Here is a 9,576-nt window from a genome sequence, read left to right on the forward strand (position 1 = left end):
CTATCATACTTATATATAAACTTAAAAGTGAGTACGCAATGGAAATATGTGAATGAATAGCACAGGGATGGCTAAAACCATTTGAAGGGAGATGTAATGACATCATTCCGTTGATGGCAGTAATTCAACGAAATAAATTAAAAGTACGTCCGGTGATGGACTACTGGGAGCTGAATCAATTTGTATTCAGTCATATTGCAGATGGCGATGTTTGCAGTACCAAACTTCGCAACTGGAGAAAGTTGGGAGTAAATCTTGAGATAATCAGTTTAAAGAAAGCGTACCTGCAGATTCGTGTTGACGAAGCATTATGGAAATATTAAATTGTGGAATATGAAAAGCAGCGTTACTGCCAAACAAGATTGGGTTTTTGGTTTAAAAGTGGCGCCCAGAATTTTGACTAAAATCTTAAAAAAAGTATGATTCTTAGACAAAGTTGTCGAGTCTGGGGCGGATTCATTTATTGATGATATCATTGTCAATAATAACATAGTGTCAAGTTGCAGAGTTCAAGAACTCTTGAAAAAATATGGCTTGGTTCTAAGTTTCCAGAAATACTTGTCGGTGGTGTGTGCTTGGATTGCGAGTGTACAAATAATGCAACCAAGTCCGCTGGAAACGTGACAACATACCCAAAGTTCCTGAAGGAAAAATCACACGTCGGAAAATTTTTTTTCGAAAAGATTCTCGTTCAGCTGCATTTAACCTCATTTTACCACAAAAACTGATTATTATGCTCAAATAATAATCAGTTTTTGTGATAAAATCAAAGATAAACCCCAAAAACTAATTATTATGCTCAAATAATGAAATTAGGATTTGTCCGATATCTTTTGCATCACCCGTTATATTAGTGACACCTAACCTGATTTGTAAAACTATAATTAAATTTGTAATTTTTAAAATTTGGTTAAATAAATGAATGAAAATGATATTATACCATCATTGATTAATGATGATATAATATCAGGTAATAGCAGTAACCAAGGAGGGCATCGTCCCGGACTTTAAAAAAAGTCTTTTGGGGCGCCAAAGAAAACAACATGGAGCACATAAAAAAAAGCTTTTTCAAGTATAAATAGTATTATTTTTTATTCTTTTATAATTAATCAACTATTTTATCACTTTGGTTTTTATCACTTTCTTTTAATAAAATTAAAAAGACATTTAAAAAAATATATATATAAATTTCAGTTAAGTTAAAAAGAATTTTTAACAAAAGAAACTAGCTTGTTTTAAATAAGCTTTGTAGGTTTATTAGCAATTCTTGTACATATCGTCGACCAAAATAGAACGGCAAGATCCACACAACCAATTGTCACAGGATTTGCAACACATCTATAATTGTTGTTGAGCTGTAATTTTATCTCCAAAATGTCACAAGCTTGATATTTTTTTGAATTTAAAGAACCATCAGATTTACCGTTTTTGATATTTGGAAGTTGCTTCAGATTTTGCTATAGTCGAAATTTTGATTACCTCCCCTAGTTGTCGTTTCCGTTGTTTAATAGTAGGTTTGTTAAACTAACCAGCTTCCTTTGCCAAACGTTTTTGAGTCTTAATTGAATTAGCCTCCTGTTTTATTTTTTCACGCAAAACATTTCTAACTTGTACTTCGTTCTTCTTATTTTTTTCGCCACTATTTGCTTATTTGTAAGTTCTATCAAAGCTTCTTTAGAAGTCTTATTGTAACTTTTCATAAGGCGCATGTTATTATTAGAAACATTTAGTTTTAACTCTGATACGGAAGCTTTGGGCAGGGAAATATGTAAAGCATTTAAAATTGATATCTTTAAATGCTCACAAGCAGTTGTGCAGCATATTTGTTTTAATGAGCTAGAAGAAGTTTGTGTGCTTGAAATTCTATGCTTTTATATACTTGAAGGGATTTCTGAAATTGCGGTGACTGGTATAGGCAGTGTTGGTAAGGTATTTTGGTACTCTTTGGTACTTTGCTCAAAAATTGATCCAATAGCTAATTTTTCATAACTTATTTTTTCCCAACACAAAGAAAAATACCTGTTGCTTTGAAACCGGAACGCACATAGTTGCGAAAGAAGCTTTGGTCAGTAAGCTGTTTGAGCAACCCGGGGTAGCTAGGTTTTATGAGATCTTTGAAACCTTTTTTAATGAAATGTTTGTGTAGGATTCCGCGCCATTTAATTTTCACTGTCTTTAATACGCCTACATCAAGTGGCTGTAGCACGTGAGATGAGTCGGTAGCTTAAAAATAATAATATTCCTCTTTTACTAAGTGAATTAGTTCCAGCGTTATATGTGAGACATGTCCATCAAGAAAAAACTTTGGATCCTTCAGGCTTGCGACTATGCGGGATAAATGTATTTTCAAACCATCCATCAAAACCAGGTTTTTTGATCCAACCAGATTGCGTGACACCATAGGTAGCACCGTTTGGCCCGTCCTGAGTTAGAAGCCATTTTGACATCAATCTAAAAATTCAAATAATTAAATAGTAGTTTTTAATGCGGAGTTTTCCGGATTCTTTTCACATCTGTTTTAAATGCTTCTTAAAATAAATACTCAAATTCATCATAAATACATTTGGCCTTGAAATAAAACATGAACAGGCAAGAATGTCCCGAAAGCATCACAACAAACGATCATTGTGACTGAAGTCTTTTTGTTGCTACTGCAAAGACTTTTAGGCCCTTTTGAACCTTTTCAACACACTACCTTAAATTTGCCTTCATTGCATTGAAGACCAGATTCATTGCAATTAAAAATGTGGAACGGTTTAGTTGCAAATATATGTAAACCTTAATTTAAAAATTTAAAAAAATTATAAAGTAGGTTAGAAATCGTCCATAAATTACGCAACGCAAAACATATTTTAAAAATAGAAGAAGGAGATATCAAGCTTTTTTACGAGATAGTTTTCATTAAACTTTATGAGCTATTTTGATTTTTTATTTAAATTAAGACTCTGCAGGAGAAAACTTTTGATCTTTCATTGTTTTGTTTATTGAGAAAGTTTGCATTACGTAATTTATGGTCGATTCCTTGTTAAAATGCTATAAATTAAGCAGTTTATAAAATAGGGACAATTTGTAAAAATTACAATCAAATTTATAAAATATATTTACATATAAACATATAATTTTAATAAATACCATCGATCAATAGTGCCTGGCTTGGTCGACATTGAACGGTTTAACGGCATATTATTTGAAGTTCCGATAGCTCATCACAATGACGTCTATTAAATAAGTAATACCAGGCAAGTGTAACTTCGCCGCTATTAAAACACATTTGATTTGAATTAATCAAGGAGTTATTAACAACTTACAGTATTTCAAGTCTAGTCAAACTAAAACCAATATCACTTATAAATATTAAAATTTTTATTAAAATGTCCTCAATGTTTTTGCTCAACTAAGTTGGTTTACAATTTTTTTTAGTACGCTTGCCATTACTTCTGTCGATGAAAGTTGATCTTTTAAAGCGATTTGTTATAGCTGCTTTCTTTTTACTCATACCTTTATCCGCAGCCTTTTAAAACCACGGGTCATCCGAGCTTTCTTACGTAAATCCATAGATGACATAAATCCATTACGTAAATCCATAGATGTATTAACTTGAAAAAGAACTATTTCAGTTCGTTGCAATATATATTATTGCTTTGTAATTAGTTCATATTTAGATTTAAATTTACCAGGTATATTTTGACTTCAAAATTTATCTTTAAATTGACCGGTAAATTTTATTTTAAAGCAGATTAATTTTAAAATTATAAACAAATTCTTTATTCAAATAAAATACCATGGTGAGTATCCATTATAAGTGCAGCTGGCTATCATAAAAATATTTCACTTCTGGACACCAGCGTGATAGTGGGCGGTATGAGCTACAAACAAATAGCAAGACACAAACTTGTTATGCATCTGGAAACGTTTACAGATGAATTATTCAAATTGGCCGCCATTGGCCATTCTGAATGCATTTAAATGGTCATAAATGTAGAACCAGTAGTGATATCCACTTCAAATAAACGTCGATTTGTTCTAAGAGAAAAGAGACATAAAACTGACTGAAATCAATGTTTTGAAATTTCAAGATGGCTGCCATCGGCCATCTTGAAAGTTTTTAAATGGTCATAACTTTAGAACTAGTAGTGACATCCATTTAAAATAAACGCCGTCTTGTTCTATGACAAAAGTTACATAAAGCTTACTTAAAATCATAGTTTTGAGAATTGAGAATGGCCGATGGCGGCCATCTTGAACTCTTAAAACTATGATTAACTTTAGAACTTTAGAAATTCTCAAAACTATGATAACTTTAGAACCAGTGGTGATATCCGTTTCAAATAAACGCCGTTTTGTTCAATGATATAACAAGAAACTCATATTTATATGGAATTGTATATGTAATAATACATTAAAGCTCATGATACATACGTACTTCGTTAATGAAATTGTTAAATGTTCTTGGTTCTTGCCAATAAAAAAGTCTACTGACAATGAAATTAATCACTTGTCAACAGCTTCGACCGAGTATAATTGATAAGAAATAAAGCATCAGGATTCCAAAGTTCTTGTAATTCTCCAGTTAATGACAGACATCTGTTGAAACTAAATCATCAAATAACAGTTATTCTATGGCTTTGTTTATCACCACATTATAATAATGTCACATTTATTACCTACATACTCACAGTATTCAAGCAATGCACTTCAAGTAAGCTGCAGTAAGTACTAAATGAAATCAATTAAAAGATAACAGTGATAAAAGACTATGACAATGTCAGTAGGTAAGGAAGGAGTTGACAATATACACAGGTAGCATCTTAAAATAATGAGGTCTTGGTATCGTTAACAACTATGGAAAAACAACACACTGGAATGCTGATCAAACAATTACATAACTCATCATTTTTATATAGACAAATCTCAAAACTTGTTAGATGTGTTAAAATTAAGAAATAAAAAGTGAGCAAGCATTGGTCGCCAATAAGACATAAAAAAACTTCTTTAGTGTAATGGTAGAGGGAATTGGTAAATTATAATAGCAGTATTGTAAACAGAATAACGTTTTCAAGTATTTACATATTTACAATACACTTTTGGATTAGTATTGCGTCATGATTACGTCATGGGAGGAGATCTGGAGAACATGGTCGAATTCCGGGTCTTCTTCAACTTCTTGTTCTTCATATGAATCACCATTTGTTTCTTTGTAAAAATAGCTGTTACATGCACACAGCTTAGTGCATGGTAAACCATGTCGTTTACATGAACAGTTTTTACACTCACTTTTGCACGAACAACAAATTAGTTCCTGGCAATGTCGAGAAACCTCCGGCAGCAGTCATCAGCAGTCTCTTTCCACCCCCATTAAGTGGGTACATATCCTGAAGTAACAGCAGACAAGCATTGTTTCCATAAGTGTGCCTGCAATGCTGCTCTCTTTGTGTGCTGCAGAAGAGTGTCTGCAATTGGTGGAATGTTTTCAATTGCTCTATTCTTTATGGTGTAGAGGATACGGTGGCATTCGTTAACGCCAGCAGCGATTGATGAACGATCGTACATCAGTACTACAAATCGTTCAATGGTCTTCATTGCCGTATCAGTTAAGACATCATTTTTTAAGTCTGACGTTGAAATATTGTGAAATGTAGCATCAACTACTCGGTAGTTCATCCATGCTTTCCATGCCGTTCGTTTTCCGATCCCACAGAATGTTGATACTGTGTCACATCCGGTGAAGGCATAAAAGAATGGTAAATTTGATGATACACCATCTGGAATGTGTTGATGTAGATGGTGAACTCCTATCATTCGTCTTCCTTTTCCAACTCCGAAATCAATCCACTACTCTTTCACTGCAATCATCTGGCTAAACACAGAGAGAGCTATAACAACCACATCGCAGTCCACAGTGCGTATGTTTATAGTTAAGTTGCCATTTTTCAGTGCATGATTAGCATGGAACAAAAGACGGCCATCTGCCTTTTCAGCACTACATGGCGATATGGAAGATACATTTAAATCTTGTTGACTGATACATGCAGTTTCTTCAATGGTACAAACAATAACTTTTCCAACTACAGATTGCGTTAAAACGAATCTGGAAATAAGGCCAAACAGATAGCAGTTTGTCAAACTTTTTTGGAATAAGTGTACCCATTGTGATGTTTATGCGTTGCCCTGATCCACAATCTTCCCGTGTTTCGGACTTTAAGCTTTTTGGGCCATACCGATTAAAAACAATGTCAAGGCGCTGCACGGATCTCAGAAGTCTGTCCACGAATGGTCCAACCACATTTTTGCAGTAGTCAGAAAATGTCTTCGACGATCTCTGGTGAAGCATGTGTACGAGTGCTGCACCATCAACAATCAGAGCAGAAAACTTATAGTCAAGGTTGATGTTTTGTTGTTTCTTGCTACCATACTGTTCTAAACAAAAGAGTGAAACAATCTGGTGGCCTTACGCTTCCTTCCGAATTCAGAAATTGACGGCGGATAACGGTCGTTTTCGTGTGAAAAGAAATCCTCGACATCACCAACACAATTTTGATATGCTACATGCATTTTACAAAAGATGTTGGAGTCATGTTTAAGATCAGTGATTTTAGTTTTATGCTTGGAACCTGGAATTTTCAAACTGTGAAACAACTCAAATTTGTTTCTTTTCAAAGGCTCATGAATTGACTTTTACCTGGACACAAGACGGTCAGCTACGTAGTCGTTGTATTGCTGTTGCCCTGTGATCTTGGCTTCTTGAACAGTTTTTTCGGCTGAATTGGACATTATAATCTTATGGTTGTCTGCTGTCTGCAGTAACTGCTCTCCAAAAGGATTCCCATCATCGCGCATAGATTTCACCATTTCAGACACGTGATGAAAATAACGAGTCTGAAAACTATTTATGTCTTCATGATGGCGACGGTGTTGATTACTAAAAGAAGCAGAACTGCGAACTTCATTCTCAAACTCATTAATCATTCGAAATATTTCTGGACCAGCCACATGGACAAACATTACAAACAAAATTACTGCTAAAAAAAGTACAAAGCATAATAATATAATCAAGCAAACTAGTAATAATAAGTTATACATAAAACATAGAAAGAAAAAAAAAACACTTTATAAAACTAACATGATAGAGTAAATCATTAGCAAATGATTTTAATGATTAGCAACAAATAATAAGTAAAACTATAAGCACTACATATACTAAAAACTAAGGAAAAGAAAATATCATTACATAACTAAATAAAACTAACTTAAAATAAATCATAGTATGAAATGAATAACTAACAAAATATGAAAAAGTAAAAACAATATAAAATCTTGTTATGCCGAGTTTTCCCGAATTTTCTAATTTATGCCGAGTTTTTCCGAAATTTTTTCATTCATTTTTAAACTTTTTTTTGTTTACTTTTATTTTCGTTACTTTTGTAGTTTTTTTTATATTCTTTATAATAGTTTTTTCTTCTTTTTAGATATTTCGTTTTTTCTTCATAATTGATTTTCTTTTGAAAAAAAAAAGAAAAATTTTTCCTAATTTATTGATTTTTCTTTTTCTTTTTTCATTCTTTAAAAAATTATTTATAGTCGTTAATAAAAAGCGTCCACCATTTGCGATGTTATTGCAAAGTTCAATCGTTAACAACCTGCCACGTTTGTATTTATTCGTCCGTTAATCGTCCGAATTTGGTTATCATTACGATCGTAACGTAATATAATGGCGTCAACAAGACACAAATCTTTCTTATCTTTAAAGACCAATTAAACAAATTTTATTAGCTTAACGGTTTGTCTCGATTGTTTTACATACAGGAATATTACCTTTAGTTGTGCAAAAGGATTTGTTGGTGTCTGGCAGTGAAACATTGTTACGTCAACAAAAGATCAACCGACCTCACTATATAAAAATGCTAAAATTTATTGGTAAAGCTACCCGTCAATTTACGCAACCGCAACACAAATTTATATTCACGTTGAATATAAATTTGTGTTCACGGGAATATTGTAAAATGTTGATTTGTTTAAAATTTAAGTCACATTTTAAACAAATCAACATTTTACAATATTCCCGCCAGTTGTCTCCTTCCTTGTTTATCCATGAATGACCGAAGTTAGAGTATTTCAAAATTTCACAATTTTTCTTAAAAAAAATTGGTAATATTCAAGTAATAATAATTTTTTTTTTGTAAATATAATTAATTCGGTGATTCTTAATAAAATTAATGTTAACAAAGTTAAATTGGTCATTTATTTTAATACTTTAATTTTATTTTAGGTTTTAATAGTATGCCTTTTTTCAAATTGTGGTTTTGCTAAAGACTTATTTCAGCAGGCTGCAAACAAACATTAACATTTTTTTTATAGATTTATAAAATTTAAATATTGCATACTTTTTTTATCTTTTTTCTTAAATGACCGAAGTTACATGGTGACCGAACTTAGGCGATTTAACGGTATATATAGTATATATACATACCAGGAACGTGGTGGCCCAGTACGAGGGTACGAGGACTTGTACTGGGCCCTTAATCTGGCTCAGGAAACTGGGCCCCAATCCTCAAACAGAAAAATTTATTTCAGTTCTATAAGTTCCTATCAAGGCTTTTTTTTTTAACATTTATTTAACTTGCTTTCACGTCAGTTAGTTTGTTTGTTTGGTGTCCGCGCAAAATAATAAAAGCGGTAATAATAAAAGAAATGCGCTAAACTTTAGTTTAGCCTAAATAAAAAACCTCGTTAAGAAAAGTATTTTAAACAAACAACAAACTTTGTTTAGCGTAATTAAATAAAATCGTTGTTGACCTGTTTAGCGTAATTAAATAAAACGTTGTTGACCTGAAATTGATAGATTTATACTGTAAAAATGTAAGTAACGTATTAATACTATACTTATAAATAGTAAATAAAAATAATAATTAAAATTATTAAAGTAAATAAGTAAAAAAAAAATATCTTATCAACGTAGAAATATAAAGAAGAAAGCTAAATATAAAAAAGAAAGCTGGAAGCTGAAAATCATCGATTAGCTTGTCTTGCTCGAGAAAGAGAACGGAAATTTCGAGCTGGAGCAATTGAATCAACTGAGCAACGAGCGGAGGTAGAGGCAGACGTATTGCTAAACAAAAAGAATACCATAAACAAGCATTGTAGTGATGAGCGATTAAACAATGTCTCCTCTTTATCTGAAATTAACCATCCCACCAACAGAAAAAGTGAAAATTGTTATTGAAAAGTTCGAAACTATAAATATATAAAATGCATTAATTCATTTGCTTTGCATTGATTAATATGGTTAATATGTTTGATAAATGATATTGTGTGTTTAATGAATTTTTGTTATTACTTTCATTCACTACTACTCAATATGCTCCAGTCCACTCCCTATTGGTCTATGGAATTTATAAATAGTACTACTAGGTATAAATTCCATGGACCGATAGCAGTTATAACTTAAACGAAAGAAACCAATGCCCTGGTTTCTTTTGTTTGTGAAAGAAACCAGGACTAGTTTTAATACTATATTTATTCATGTTTCAGGTGAAACGAAGGAACAAAAAAAGAATGAATCAACATGGAAATACAAAT

The sequence above is a fragment of the Hydra vulgaris genome, chromosome 06 (genome assembly GCF_038396675.1).
Source record: "Hydra vulgaris chromosome 06, alternate assembly HydraT2T_AEP".
NCBI classification, from domain to species: domain Eukaryota; kingdom Metazoa; phylum Cnidaria; class Hydrozoa; order Anthoathecata; family Hydridae; genus Hydra; species Hydra vulgaris.